The sequence below is a fragment of the Ahaetulla prasina genome, chromosome 7, assembly GCF_028640845.1.
Source record: "Ahaetulla prasina isolate Xishuangbanna chromosome 7, ASM2864084v1, whole genome shotgun sequence".
NCBI classification, from domain to species: Eukaryota; Metazoa; Chordata; class Lepidosauria; order Squamata; family Colubridae; genus Ahaetulla; species Ahaetulla prasina.
This window is the reverse complement of record NC_080545.1, coordinates 34,481,370-34,495,604: the sequence shown is the minus strand read 5'-3', so window position 1 is coordinate 34,495,604 and position 14,235 is coordinate 34,481,370. Positions and strand designations below refer to the sequence as shown.

General features: G+C 35.4%; 1 protein-coding gene across 1 annotated transcript in view; it reads left to right on the top strand.

The window, feature by feature from the left end:
- Nucleotides 1-14,235, top strand: part of FOXP2 (forkhead box P2) — a 1,142,483-nt gene that overhangs the window by 192,425 nt on the left and 935,823 nt on the right. Inside the window, exons 4-7 of the mRNA XM_058190721.1 lie at nt 1,325-1,528; nt 2,737-2,922; nt 4,014-4,117; nt 11,691-11,756. The gene's annotated coding sequence lies outside the window, so the exon portion shown is untranslated. The remainder of the gene's footprint in view (nt 1-1,324; nt 1,529-2,736; nt 2,923-4,013; nt 4,118-11,690; nt 11,757-14,235) is intronic.

Below are 14,235 nucleotides of genomic sequence, written 5' to 3'. Positions count from 1 at the left end.
GTTGGAAATGAAAAGTATAGGTGTGTCAACATTAGCCAAGGTAAATGTCTATGGAGATTCTCAATCATCCAGGTCATGCTTGTGCCAGAGATGCTTTTTAAAAGTTATCTGGACTTTCTTAGTTTTTTCCTTGAAGGTGTTTTGCTTCTTATCTAAGAAGCTTCTTCAATTTTGATTGAACAGTGGGGAATGGAAGGATTTATATTCTTTACAGTCATCTGGTTGTTAGCATTCTGATGTTTGACAGTTAATTTCCTCAGTATCTAGAAATATTAAATTTATCAGACCAGAATAGCCTAATTTTACCAAAAAAAAAAAACCTGCTTGAAACTTCCTGTATTCTTATATTCTACCCTTAATAATTCTTAGGTCCCTGTTCATAACTTGAATTACTATATTTTCAGCATCTGAGACTGTGAATCTAACTGTAGATTACCCACACAATAATTAGATAGTGCAAGAAGATTGCACAGTCTGACTACAAACATAGATATCACAAAATAGCAATAATGATCCATTGATACAATTGTCAATAAGAAAGACAAAAAAGTCTGGGTAGTGGACCTAGCACTACTTGGAAACAGCAGAATAGAAGTGAATGTACTGAAGAAAATCACTGGATAAAAAGAAATACAAATAGAAGAAGAATGTGACAAAATGATAGCAAAGATAGTATAATAGGCATCTTGGGTGCAATCCCAAAACAAGTAGAGCACAACTTGAATACAATTGGCATTGACAGTCATGTTCAGTCAAGCTTTGCCTGGAACAGCCTATATCCTTTGACAATACCTTTAACATTATCAAACAACATCTGCATATACCAAGTCACTGCAAAGGACTTGGTGGACTAAAATCGCAAATCCAGTCTGAAAAAACTGACTGACTGGGAGACCAACCATAATATGGTACTCCTTGACTTACAACCATTTGTTTATTGACTGTTCAAAGTTACAAAAGCACTGAAAAAAGTATCTTATGATTGTTGAAGCATACCCATGGTCACATGATCAAAATTCAGATGCTTGGCAACTGGATCATATTTATGACAGTTGCAGTGTCCCAGGGTAATGCGATCACCTTTTGCAATCTTCTGACAAGCAAAGTCAATGGGGAAGCCAGATTCATTTAACAACCATGTTACTAACTTAACAACTGTAGTGATTCACTTAACAACTGTGGCAAGAAAGATTGTAAAATGGGACAAAACCCACTTAACAATGTCTTTCTTAGCGACAGAATTTTTGGGCTCAATTTTGGTCATAAATTGAGGGCTGCCTGTTAATAATAACTGTGAAATTTTGTTCTTTCTTGTCCCTTAAAGCAGTGATCTCCAACCTGGCTTTGCAGACCAGGGAGTGGAAGACGGGATGGTTCCGTGTGAGCAGCAGGTGAGCTTGTGCAGTTCGTGCAGCTGTGCATGTTCGCTTACGTGCTGTGCACAAAAGTGAAGCTGCACACACATGCTAGCCTGCTACTTCCATAGCCCAGTTCTGAATGGGCTGCAGCCCAGCGATCACCAGAATGGGTAATCCCAGCATCTTTTTTCTTTGCATTTTTTTTAATATAAAGAACTTTATTTTGGAGTGCTTTGTGATTCTTATCCTTTTCAAATCCTTGATCTGCCCATTTCTTTTCTCTGAAATCTTTGGAATTATTCTCATTCTTTGATTAAAGAATAGGTTAACTAGACTTTGCTTCTTGTCAATTTCTAATTTTATGCTAAGGTTAATCTATTTTCTTGTTAAGAATTTCTGGCTTAAATGTGCAGATATTTATAAAAGTTAAGATTAGGGTGAATTTGTATGCAGTAGGTTGCAAAGTTAGAGAACAAATCTATAACACTGAAACTAAGATTTAAACTTTAGACGTTTTAATTTTGAGGCTAATTTTTATATTTATTAAGTTATACATGACTTTAGTCTTTATATTTTTGTGTTTATATATTTACATTTTTCTTTTTGTGTTATTTGTTCTAGTCTAAATGAATCTAAATGAAAGTTTCCTAAAAAATGTAATAGTATTTTTTAATGAATATTAGTAGAGAAAACCCTGAAGTTTACAGGTAGTCCTCAGTGTATGACCATAATTGAGCACAGTATTACATTGTACAGAAATGCCAGTTATTAAGTGGGTCATTGCGTGATCAACCTGATTTAATGATATTTTTTGTGATGGAAACTAAGTTACTCACCATCGTCGTTAAGTGAATGCTGATGTCATTAATTGAATATGTTGTTCACAATGAACATTTTTTTGGAGAAAACTGTAAATCACAATCACGTCACCATGGGACACAGCAAATGGCCATAAATGCAGGCCTGTTGTCCAGCACCCAAATTCAATCATGTTGGGGGGGGCGAGGTTGCAGTCAGACTTCTAATCTGTACTATAAGTACTTTGGGGGGGGGTCTGTTGTAACTTCAAATGGTCACTAAGCAACATTTCTAAATCAAAGACTACTTGTACTAAACCACCAAAATATATTTTAACTTTAAATGATACTGTAGGTATCCTTGAAGATTGCATTCCATATAATGATGCATAGAATAATAATTTAATAATCTAATTTCAAGTCTGCTTTATAAAATAGAAACTTAGCTTAAGCATGTTTTTGTAGATAGGGTAAAATTTTTATTATTAATTTATCTCTATATGTAAATGTGTATGTTTTGTTTTAGTTTGCCTCTGGTCCATGGACTTCTGGATGACATTTTCCTATTTTATACTTTTAAGGTTAGAGTAAAGGTAAAGGTTCCCCTCGCACATATGTTCTAGTCGTTCCTGACTCTAGGGGGCGGTGCTCATCTCCTTTTCAAAGCCCTTCGGCAGCCAGCGCTGTCCAAAGACACCTCCATGGTCATGTGGCCAGCATGACTAAATGCCAAAGGCGCATGGAACGCTGTTACCTGTCCACCAAAGGTAGTCCCTATTTTTCTACTTGGATTTTTTACGTGCTTTTGAATTGCTAGGTTGTCAGAAGCTGGGACAAGTAACGGAAACTCACCCTGTTACACGGCACTAGGGATTTGAACTGCTGAATTTCATGTCTAATTGGAAATTTAAACTCAATTGCCATAGATTCAGCACATTTATATTAAAAAAGTGACCACTTTCTTTTCATTCCAAAGGCTACAGCCTTTCCAGATATCACAACTTTTTATTGAACATTTTAAGTGTATACATAATTTACATGAATAACATATGGTACCTTAGACATAGATTTTCTTTGGGTTTTTTTTGCATGATATTAAAAATAGTTTTGTTCATATATGGTGGCAGATAACAAAGTTAGCAATATAAAAACCTTCAGGAAAGTGAAAAATATATAGCGCTTAGATTTATATACTGCTTCATAGTGCTTAACAGCCCGCTCTAAGTGGTTTACAGAGTCAGCATATTGTTCCCAACAACCAGGGACCTCATTTTACTGATTTCAGAAGGATGGAAGGCCACTCAACATTGAACTCCTGGAGTGAGCAGTGAATTAGTAGTACTGCGTTCTAACCACTGTGCCACCATATATGCTTTACTTGAAAAAGTACTGTTGATGCATTCGTTCAACAGTACAACTGTATGTATAAAAATATTATCTTCACCTAATTTTATTTTCCACTGTTTTGATGATGAGCTATATGTTCAACATATGAAACATGTCACTGATTCATTGTACCATCAGTGAACTAATAAACATAATTTTGTGTAGGGTCAGATAAAAATGTTAACATTTACCTATCTTTTTGAAATAAACCTCCTGAAATGAGTAGGAATTATTTTTATTTATTTATAATTTGTTCTTTGTAATCAAAAAGTCATCACAGCAACAATACCTAAGAGATAGCTGTTGCTTATTAATTCTTTTACATCCTTTAAGTCAAGTGTAGTCAAATTTGGTGCAACGCCAGATTTTGCATAAGTTGATTATCTCAATATGTCATTTATTTAAAGTAGTGGTCTCTTGTAATGGTAAGAAGTGTGTATCATGGATCTAATGAAAAGTTTATTTTTTTTAGAGCTGTGATTTCTGTAGCATATAGCCATTGGACTTATCTGCTTCTTTGCTGGGACTTCGTTTCTGGAAGAGTGCCTGTAATCTGGAAGAAGGCTAGAAAGTCAAGTATGTGTTTGGGAGCAAGAAAAAAAGGGAAGGTGTTTGCTGTCATTGACTGTAGGATAGTTGTGAAGTTTGACATGCCCAGAAGCTAATGAATGCCATGTGGGGCAGCCATACACAGCATACTTAGGTTTTCATCATATGGTGAGCCTCTAGCATGATTCCCAGGCACAAGAATTGTAACATGTCTACTTTGGTTTGGAGTTGATTGATCTGTAGAACAGAATTTGCTTGTGGGATTATAGAAGCGCATAAATGATTGAAATGATTTTGTAAGGAAAGGAGTGGTGGTGAAAGTGTATGATTTGTTTATAAACTTTAATACTTAAGTAAAAAAATTGTTAAAGCACAGCTCAGCTTGTATTCTTTGACAATTTACTGAAAAAGATTGCATATTGTGTTGCCAATCCTTTAAATTACTTGTTCTATAATGTATGGAGATGTATGGAGAAAATAGGTGGCATACTGAAGTAAGTCATGTTTACTTCTTATATCTATTTGTGGTGCATGTTAATTTATAGCAATAAAATAGCATTTAGAATTATTTTGTTACAGTAAGTTGAATAGTGTTACTACAATGCTAATTCGTTATAATTTTGTTTGTTTGGTGTGTGTTATCTTAACTTTTTAACATTATCAATCTACTGACATTATGACACATAACATTATTTATGCAAAATTGGAAATGTAATGTTAAATGACTTAGATATAATTTTATTGGTTATAAATTCTGATAGGTATTAATCTCATCAAGATGTGCAGACATTTTCTTTCATGGCCTATTATGATTTGTAGCCTTTTCTTTTCACAGCAGTATTAAATACCAAAATTTCTTTGACATGGAAGTTTATTAGAGATATGTCTTTGCTGGCAGCCCTTTCAGGGCTTCAGTTTCAAATACCTTGATGTAAAGCTTATGAAACCATTATGTTGTAAGCCCTTCTTGATGTGCCTTATTTAGATCTGCATAGTAAATCAGGGAAAGTAAATAACAAGCAAGCAGATGGAAGCATGAAGATAAGACCAGTGAACAATTGTATTTGTATTTTGTTATGGTGTTGACAGCAGCTAAAAATCATTAATCTAGTTCAACTGATCTGCATTTCAAAGAAATCTCATTTAACAGCAACTTGAAGCTTTGGAGGATAAAGTTCTTTTATTGCATTATTTGCTAATTTATGTGGTCAAGATTTAGCCTAGCTAACTTGAAATAGGAACCATGTTACAAGTAGTTTTAAATAGTACCAAAGCAATAATGTCAAGACTAGGAACTAAAGATTAAACACATTTAACACTGAATGGGACCATTTAGGTAATACTATTCACTGTGCTGAATTGCAAAATAAGGTGTTTTTCTTTAAATATTTTTCTCTAATATATTTGCAAAAAGAAAAGAAAAAGAATAACATTGAAATAAATGTTTAGACCAGGGGTGAAATGCTCCCAGTTCGGACCGGCTCGATCCGGTAGCAATGGCGGCCGGTGGTTCGGAGAACCGGTAGCAAAAATCCCTGGCCCCACCCCCTGCCTCTGCTGAGCCGCACCTTCATCAGAGGTTTTTTTTTTAACTTTTAAAAGCAGTTTTTCTTCAGCTGAAAACATGCCTTTAAAAGTAAAAAAAAAAAGCTTTTGAGGATCCCGTGGCTCAGCTTTAAACTCTTTTTTACTCTTTTACTCCTTTAAACTCTTTTTTTAACAACCTCTTCGGCCGAAGAGGATGAAAAAAAAAAGGTTTTAAAAGGCTCCTCTGGCGATCCCAGCTGAGTTCCTCATCACCAGAACCTTAAAAAACATGTTTTCTACAAGCTCTTCAGTAATTAGGTAAGTGAGGAGGGGCAATTGTGTGGGCATGGGCTGTTGTAAGAGGTTGTTAAAAATGATTTTAAAAGCCTGTGATGATCAGGCAACTGAACTGGAATCACCAGAGGAAAAAAAATATTTTAAAAGCTCCTCTGACGATCCCAGCTGAAGTTCCCTCATTGCAGCCCAGAACCTCTTAAAATAATTGTTTTAACAAGCTCTTTGGCTGAAGAGCTTGTAGAAAACATGTTTTTTAAGGTTCTGGTGATGAGGAACTCAGCTGGGATCACCAGAGGAGCCTTTTAAAATCTTTTTTTTACAACCTCTTCGGCTGAAGAGGTTGTTAAAAAAGTTTAAAGGGTTCTGACGATCCCAGCTGAGCCTCAGGATCATCCAAAGCTTTTTTAAAAAACTTTTAAAGGCATTTTTTCAGCTGAAGAAAAACTGCTTTTAAAAGTAAAAAAACCCCTCTGATGATGGCATGGCTCAGCAGAGGCAGGAGGTGGGGCCAGGGATTTTTGCTATCAGTTCTCCGAACCGCCAGCCGCCATCACTACCCAATCGTGCGAGCCGGTCCGAACCAGGAGCATTTCACCCTTGCAGTTAATTAATGTCTCTAGGTTTTTGTCACAGAATTTGTATATTATGGTTATATCCTGAGACCAGCTGTTGATATATAAGCATAAGCCTCCTCCCTTTTTTTTACAAGATGTTTCTGTAATTCTGTCTGATCATTCAATCTGAAACCCTGGGATATGCAGGCTGCTATCGTCAATTGATTCATTTAACCAGATTTCAGAGAAGCATAGAACTGCTGAATTGTAAAAATAGTCACCTCCCAAATCTCCAAAGGATGTTGAGTTGAGATCTGGCTAAATGGTCAGCACGCCATTGCCAAATAAAAGCAGACAGGAGGATATTCACTGCTCCTGCTTCTCTCCCTGTCTGTCTCTCTGCTGGTCTTCTCCACCATGTCTTATCTGACTTCCAGCTCCTGCCATGTTGGGCGAGGGGACGGCAAGGGGAGTCCTATCTCGCTCCATCCATCTTGCTTCTCTGCCATCCCACCCCTCCCCACCTGCCACACCCCCTCGCTGGCCCAGATCAGCAAGCCAGGTTCAGGAAGCTGAATGCGTTGCTACCACCCAGGAGGAGAAGAATGTCAGAAATGGGCTCTCTTGCAGCGCCTCTCTCTCTCTTCTCCCAAGTGGCAGCAGTGCATCTGACTCACCACTAAGAGAAGGGGCATGTGAACTAGGGTTTGCAGGAGCGGCGTCTGCGAGGCCATTCTGCATGGATGGGGCATGTTCCCCCCTTTCCCCCCACCTCGCCTCCTCACCTTGTGCTGTTTGCGCAAGAAGTAACAAAAAACTGCCACGATTGCTGGAGGCAGCGGCCTGAGTGGCACTGGTGAAGCAGCCAGTCAGCGCTCTGAGGCCAAGGTTTAGGAATAAGACCTTCGGGGTCAAAAGAAAATAAGACCCTGACTTATTTTTGGGGAAACACAGTATCTGCCTCACTGCATTTTGTATCATCTGAAGTCGTTGAATACTCTTCAGGGGCAGCCTCATGTAGAACATGCTACAGTAATCCATTCAAGAGGTAATTCTTCGAAGTTATGACAGCAATGAAAGAGGACAATTTAGGATTTCTCTGGGAATTGAAGTCCACAAACCTTAAAATTACTAAGCTTGGAGACCCCTGATCTAAAAAATATAAATAAAATAAAATAATAAAATGAAATATTTGTGCAGCTTTCTGAGATTTGGTGTGTTTCTGTAGTGTTTCACTCTAACTACACAAACACACATAATCTCACAAAGGTGTATGTGGCATTTTGTGTGTGTGTGTGAGAGAGAGTGAGTCTGTTGTGGTGTGTGTGTGTAAAGTATGAAAGTTGGATAACTATTTGTCTGAAATGGTGTACGGTTTCCTGCCTGGGCAGGGGGTTGGATTAAAATACCTCCAAGGTCCCTTCCAACTCTGTTGTTGTTGTTGTTGTTGTTATTATTATTATTAAATAATTCCCTCAACACTGTCAAACTATTTACTAAATCTGCACTACTATTAATCTTCTCATCATTCCCATCACCCATCTCCTTCCACTTATGACTGTAACTTTGTTGCTTGTATCCTTACGATTTATACTGATATTGTTTCTTGATTGCTTATTTGTACTCTATGACTATCATTAAGTGTTGTACCTTAGAATTCTTGATGAACATATTTTTTTTATATACACTGAGAGCATATGCACCAAGGCAGATTCCTTGTGTGTCCAATCACACTTGGCCAATAAAAAATTCTATTCTATTCTATTCTATTCTGTTCTGTTCTGTTCTATTTTCCTGCATTTTCCCCTTTAACTAGTGTTAGTAGAAGGAACATGTTTGTCTGAGAAGGTCAGTGTAAGAAGTGATTTGGGGCTAAGACACTATGCAGGAGAAATTCAGTTCACAATCTGTTGGCTCAGTGGTGGTCGGTGATTGAAACTCATAAGGGAATATCTCTTCCGCCACCTTGAGTTTGGAAGCAGTTCCATAGGTGGAAGGCGTAGACATTTTGGTGAGGTAGCGACATTTAGTACTGTAAGGAGCACCAGACTGCTCCTGAATGAAGGAGTGGAACATCTGCCAGTTTAAAATGAGGTAATGGAATGTGAGGCAACTGGAACAAAGTTCTTTTCAAGTGGGGAGGGGTTAATATAAGGCAACTGGCAGTTGGAACAGAGCTCCTTTTAGGTGGAGAGAGGGAGTAGAACATCTAACTCCTTAACATCAGAGTGTGTGAATATAATACTGTATATGAAATGCTAATGATCTGATGATCATTTTGAAAAATCCTTTCTTAGCGAGCACTTAGAAGCCAAGAGGAACATACGTGCCAAATTTCCAGTTTGTAGGCTTTCCAATTCTGAAGATTTCATGATGAGTGAGTGGTATTTGGCTTTTATATATATAGATTAATCAGAAATCAAACTAAATTCAAGAAGAATGTCTATATTTTTGTCTTCTTAACTAATACACTCAAATGAAATGTATTTGAAAACTACATTTGAAGAAGAATTACATTGCAGGAAAATCCACACAAAATGTGTAAATTTTTGAAACTAATATATGAATAGTATTGTATGATTATAATTGCTTGCAAATATACAGAGTCTCTAGAAAGTTGTTCAGTTTTAATTTTTAATCATTTCTATCTAAGACAAAAAGATAACAGTTAACAGAGATGGAGCTAGGGTAACAAATATGTTCAATGCAATAGTTTAAACACAAGTGTATAATATATTCAGAGAACTTTAAAATGGTTCTATGGTTTTTATCCAAAATTATAGTGGATATGTTGAAAATTAACAAACCTACAGATGGTCAATGTGGTATTGGGTGGTCTTACAATTGTGTGTGTATGTATATGTACATGCATAACATAAATTGCCTTTCATTTTACATATTTCTACATATTCTTTATATTTTATATAAAACTGAAGCTATTAGAAATTAAAACTGAATTGTACATCAGAAGGGTATATGTACAAATTTCATGCAGTTTTTTAAAATACCAATTTGATGCATTTTGATTTATCAAAATCAAGGTGGATGTAAAATAACAAGCGACATTTTGTGGTTACATTGATAATAATAAATGCCAATATTTTTATAACATTTCAATTTCACACTGCTAAGACAAGAAAAACTTTCAGTTATCTAGATTTCTATTCTGCATTTCTGTCGTAATATTAAAATAGGTAAAAAGGATGCAACTTGTTTTTTAAAAATGCTTTTAACTAAATATGGCACAGCAACTGTTCTGCAAAATGCTATCTAGTAGAATTCACTAAGATTCAGGTTTGATTTGAGGACTGTGCAATGACCTGGATTTGGTGGGAAAAGGATGTGGAGTACCCATGGGCATCCATGGTGCACCTGTCAGCATCTAAGCATTAATCTGAGTATATCTGTCAGATCCCTAAAAGTGATACTGCCATTCAATTGGGAGAAGGGGGGCTTGGCTTCAATTTATTAGCATTACCTGTGTCAACAGATATTTAACAACCTATATCCTGGCGCCAAAGCACCCTGAGATCTCCTTAACTTTGGGAAATGTTTATGACAGCCATATGGGCTGTTTGACTTTAAAGGATAATGGAGGATAGTGATGGGAATACAGGGCAGCTGGTAAAGAAAACATCTTCACACTTGTGTATTGGCTAAAATCTGTATTCTGGCTAAAGGGAGGAGTCTCTACTGCTTTAATCCTACTTGTCTTGCCTAAGGATATTCAGACGTTGCTTTGAATCCATTGCTGTCATTTCTGCTTAATAAAAGGTTCCTTTTGAAATATTCCATTTCAAGAGTTTTCACTTTCTTAAGTTAGGAGGAGAGGCAATCCTTACAATTGGGTACATTATTTCTAGTCTTGTGTACAATAATACACAAGACTAGAAATCAACTTTTAAAAATAAGGTTCTTGTAGGTGTGCCATATATACCTATGTATGTGCAAGATCATATTTTTCTTTAACTTTTGGACTGCTGCACAGGCTCAGTGGGTTTTTTAAAAAATAAATGGGACTAAGATATTTGAAACTTTGAAATATATATGCAGATTAAAGTGGATTTTTTAAAAAAGGGTTTTCTTCCCATTAACTGATATTCCAAACAAGAACTGTAAGTTTGCTAACACACCGAAATGTGTTATCCATACATTAGTTATATGGTATCTCATGAGTGATCTGTTCCAGCCTTTTGATATATCTAGTAGGCATAAAGAGAATTAATTAATGTGGATTTTTCGATAAATGATATTCTATTCTATGACAGCAACAGTATTTGTTCCTGATGTCAATCAGTCATTTTTTGAGAAGTTCAAAAGGCTTCCCTGAAGGAGTATACATTGATCTGTACATATCCTAAAGTACAACAAAAGCATTGCTGGTACTGTAAAGATAAAAGTGAAAGGATGTGTGTTGAACACCACATAGAAAAATCAGAATACCTGGTGTGTATTTTCAAAGGCACCTGAGCAAGAAATCCCTCAAAGCTTAAACATTGACCAGCATGTATGTTAAAGTTATTATGATGAAGATAAAGTAGATAAATTAAAGAAACCAAGAAATGAAGTTATAAAGAAATAGGATTTAACTATTGGATTCTAGTCTGTTTGTAGGCAAAATTATCTTGAATGTAAACAATGAAACTATGCTTAGAAGTTGGCCTTTTTAATTTCTTTTTCTTGTAATAGTTTTTTGAACTGAGTTTCCCATGTTAGACTTCTTCTACCATGAGTGGTAAACTAAATGAAAGATGTACAATGTATAATTGTCAATGAATTGATTATTTAGCAAAATAGCCTTAAACTTAAACTAAGTTTAGTTTACGTGTAAGGAGGAAAACTCCAGTTCTTCATTAATAAATATAATTCTCTAAGGGATTAATTGGAGTAGATTTTGATACTGAGTACTTTTTACAGTAGACTTTAAACTAATTATTTGTGAAAAATTCTAGGGATGGCAGGGGAATAAATGCATGTGGCATTACAATAGTGTAGCAACACAACACTATATAATATTTCAAGATCCCATCTAGTTCTGAATCTATAATAATACAATATTATTAAGGCTCAGATGTGTTCTATAACACTCTAAATTTAAGTTTGGATAAGCATGAAGCATTATATTTATCTCTGTAACAAGACAATCCAAAGAGAATAATATAATTATTTTGTCTTTATTTATGTAAATATTTTGTTGAGGAATGCCCCTGTTTGTTTCCTAGGCATCGGTGAAAGCTTGGTGTTAGAAGAAATTCAGATCTCCTCAGGCTTGACTTCCACTTAGTAGGGTTTGTATAATTGAGACAATTTTAGGTAGAAGAAGAGAAAGCTCCCTTTTCTACTCTCTGTCCACTTCCCCTGCCTCTGGTCTATATTGCCAAATTTGTGCCTGAGTGTGTTAGGTTAGTATGATTCTTCCATTCCTTCTAAATAAAGGAGAAAAAAAGGTGGAAAAATAACCTACAATTTCTAATCTGTCCTGCATAAATGGTCTATACTTTTCGATTGTGAAATTCTGTCTTACCTCCCTATTCACAGAAAGTTTTTATCAGTATTCTAGAAGTAGCCAAATACAGGATCTTTTGAAAATACATTTCTGTTTTTACTTGGAAAATAAATATTTTTATACCCGAAAATTTCATTACTTCTTGGAACAAGAAGAAAATGTTGAAGCTTAATATTAGTGGGGATTATGATATAAAACAATCATAAAATTAAAAATCATGGGTTAAGAAACATTGTAATGAGTTTTCTATATTTATATACCTATAAGTTTTATTCTTGTAAAAGGTAGCAGAAGGTGCTGTAACCATTTTGTCTGCCCTGCCATTGTCATTGTATTAGGTTGGATATTCTCATCTTATTTTTTTAGCCCTAAGAAAGAACATGATTGATTAGTGACGTAGAGCAGAAGCAAGAAAGAGCTTTCAGTCTGGAGGCTGTCAGAATAAGGGCAGTAGTAACATTTAGGTGTAATCTACATTTCCAGGCTTGGTTTGGATATAATTAAAACAATTAAAACAACAACAAACAAGTCTTTTGCCTCCTAATTCTTCCCATTACAAAACTCAGGAAGAAACACTTAATGTTTAAAGCACTCATTTAATGTTTAAAGGATTCATTCAAAAGATCCCTCTGTTAAAGTACTGAAGTTTGCAGATGATACAACAGTGATTGGTCTCATTCGAGACAACGACAAATCTGCATACAGATGGGAGGTTGAACAATTAACCTTGTGGTGCAACTGGAACAATCTTGAACTAAACACACTTAAAACGATAATTTTTTATTTTTTTTTTACATTTATACCCCGCCCTTCTCCGAAGACTCAGGGCGGCTTACAATGTATAAGGCAATAGTCTCATTCTATTTGTATATTTTTTACAAAGTCAACTTATGGTGGTAGGTTTTAGGAGAAACCCTCCTATACTACCACCTCTTAAAATACTTGACAACACAGTATCAATAGTTTCTAGGTTCTATCAAAAATGGACACTTAACATCAAAAACGTCATCAAAAAAGCACAACAAAGAATGTTCTTTCTGAGCCGACTCAGAAAGCTTAAACTGCCCAAAGAACTGCTGATTCAGTTCTACAGAGAATTTGAGGCTTGTCATCTGCACTTCTATAAATAACTGTCTGGTTTGATTCTGCAACTCAACAAGGCAGACACAGACTTCAGAGGATAATTAGAACTGCAGAAAAAACAATGGCTACCAACCTGCCTTCCATTGAGGACCTGTATACTGTACGAGTCAAAAAGAGGATTGAGAAAATATCTACAGACACCCCCCCCTCACATCCTGGACATAAATGGTTTCAACTTTTACCCTCAAAACGACGCTGTAGGGAATTGAACACCAGAACAACTAGACACAAGGACAGTTTTTTCTCGAATGCTATCACTCTGCTAAACAACTAATACCTACAACACTGTCAAACTATTTACTAAGACTGTATTACCATAATTCTTCTCATCCTTCCTATTCCTTATCTCCTCGCACTTATGACTATAACCATGTTGCTTCTATTTTTACGATTTATATTGTTCTGTTTGTTTCCTAGTATGATTTGATTGCTTATTAGTAACCTATGATTATCACTAAGTGTTGTATCTTATGATTCCTGATGAATGTATTTTTTCTTTTTTTCCTTTTATGTACAGAGAGCATATGCACCAAAGAAAAATTCCTTGTGTGTCCAGTAACACTTGTCCAATAAAGAATTCTATTCTATTTTGTTTTCTTTTGTTAAAAAACCCTAGTTTTTTTTTAAATCTTAAAATGTCAGTTCTGTCATTTTAGAACTGATTATAGACATACTTTGTCTTTATTGTCTGGTCTATTATGCAGTGTTTTAGTTGAGATTCTACTCTTGCAGAATCTTGTAGAATTCTTTAACCCTGAAGAGGGTTAAAGAATATGCTTTCGAAAATAACTGACATAATGGTGCTTTCATATCATATCATATTCAAATGAAGTTGGGATTTAAACTCCTGGAGAGAAGGAAGTGATGTTCTATTTGTAATAAATTAAAATAACTTTTAAAATATCCTTCACACTGGAGGGGATGCCTGTGCCTTTCATAGTTCCATTATTTATTTATAGTGTCTTATATATTTCACAATAACAAACATTTCTCTGGGCAGTTTATAGTAAAAAAATATGTGACATATGACATAAATACTCTTTTTCTGTTTAATATGTTATCTAAATATACATACAATTTTTGTAATAATGTTGAGAATTGTGTAATCATGTAGAAAC